A 2,278-nucleotide genomic window follows, 5' to 3' on the forward strand; every position below is an offset into this window, starting at 1 on the left:
AACCAATGCTCACAGCTTATTGCACTGGTAAGCATTTATATTTGAGAACAAATATACAAATATAGACAAAGTAAAAAAGCCATTAATACTTGCTCACATCTTACTCAAAATCAGAGAGTTCATACTGAATAAAAGCATTAAAAATCTAATTACCATCAAAAGATCAGAAAATATGTCTTTAAAGTGCAGAAGAGTATTTATTTTGAAAAAGCATTACAAATATGAAGAAGGTTGTAATACATTTACTTGTCTCGTGGATCTTATTGTACACATTTTGTACTAGAGGAAAAGTCTGAGGCAGTTATTTTGTTCAACATCAGAGAGTTTATATTGAAGAAAACCCTGCAAATCTAATGAATTTGGAAAAACATTTTTTCAAAAACTACAAATTATAAAACACCAAAAGGTTCATACTAAAATATATTTTTGCAGATGCATTAAATACGAAAGATGTTCAATCCAAAATTAAGTCTGTAAATATCAGGGAATAATTCACAGTAGAAATATCTAGGGCACTCAAACTTTAGACATTACACTAAATCAGTGCTGAGTATAGGAAATAATACAAACTAAAGTTCGTGTAAACATTATTTGTATATAACTTTAAAAGAAGTAGAATATTTTTTGGAGAGTTATAATTACAATCAAAGTATAACTTTTTTGAAAATAGAATTTTAAAAAAGCGAATAATGGAGTTAAACTCTTAAATTACTTCATGTTGTTTCATCATTCCTGGTGTATTCACATGTGAAAACGTGTGACTAATTGTAGCTGCATTAAAGATATAAGAGATTCTTTTTTATTAGGTAGGCATTTATGATTTTTTCTATGGAAAGGTAAGGACATTAAAATGTAAGATACATGATGAAAATTTAAGTAGAGAGGCTCTTTGGGTTAACTTACAATGTTGAGTGATGCATGAGGTAGGTGTTCAGAGTAGTATTTTTATGCATTATTATGAAAGAAAAAACATTCTTTAGTTAACATTGTTAGTAGTATGTTACTGTACTTTTATGGAATAATATACAGTATATTTTTAAATTATGTGTGAACTTAACTTTTCAGTTCAGCATTTTTAACATGTTAAATACTATCGTGAATTCATTGAAGCATTATGCCACTAACTTTAACCTATTCCACCTTACTCAATGGTTGTTACTATTTCTACAATACACTATTTGGTAAGATAATGGAGTGACATCTCTAGTAATCTTTTTGCCAGTGGCTTTAAATTGCCAATAAGTTAAAGAATATTGTTCCTATAGGTTAAATTTTATTCTTGTTTTTACATTTAAATTTATTTTTCTTAATTTTTGTGGATATGTAATATGTGTATATGCTTATGTCATATATGGCATATTTTGATACAGGCATGTGATATAATCACATTAGAGGAAATGAGATATCCATTACCTCTAGCATTTATTCTTTATATTACAAGCAATTCAGTTCTTCAGTTTTAGTTATTTTTAAATGTACAGTTAAATTGTTATTGACCACAGAGTCATTTTTATGGTCATAATGAAAATTATATACAAAGATAAGTAAAATCCATACATTTCTGAGTCCTGAATAAATATTTTTTAAAATTTTAATATATTTTTCTTTGAACATGTGGCCTCTGGCTGCAAGCACATATGGACTCTTAGTATTGATTTATATGGAATTAAATATACAGATCTATTAGTCTAAAGATAAATCTTAGGTGTAAATAAATTATGGAGTGTGTTTGTGTTAGTGTAAGTTAGAAACTATTTTTAGCCAAAAGTAATATTAGAACAAAACAAATCATTTTAAGGTGTCTAATTTACTAGAAAAAAACAAAAATTCTCAAATACTGAAAGTAAATCTATGCTCTCTGCTTTGTATTAAATTTATTACTTTATAACCTTTTGGCTTATGCTTCAGAATCTCCCCATGCAAATTCTCTGTTTTAACTTGACTGTTAATCATGTTAGAACCATAATTTTTTTTGTTTAGTAGTTTTTTTTCTCTTTTTTCCTTTTTTTTTTTTTTTTTTTTGAGCTGGAGTCTTGCTCTGTTGCCCAGACTGGAGTGCAATTGTGTGATGTTGGCTCATTGCAATCTCTGCCTTTCAGGTTCAAGCAGTTCCCCTGCCTCAGCCTCCCAAGTAGCTGGGATTACAGGTGCCCGCCACCACACCCAGCTAATTTTTTTATTTTTAGTAGAGACAGGGTTTCACTCTGTTGGTCAGGCTGGCCTTGAACTTCTGACCTGAGGTGATCCACCCACATCAGCCTCCCAAAATGCTGGGATT

This window comes from Hylobates moloch, unplaced genomic scaffold (assembly GCF_009828535.3).
Source record: "Hylobates moloch isolate HMO894 unplaced genomic scaffold, HMol_V3 SCAFFOLD_12, whole genome shotgun sequence".
Lineage (NCBI taxonomy): Eukaryota > Metazoa > Chordata > Mammalia > Primates > Hylobatidae > Hylobates > Hylobates moloch.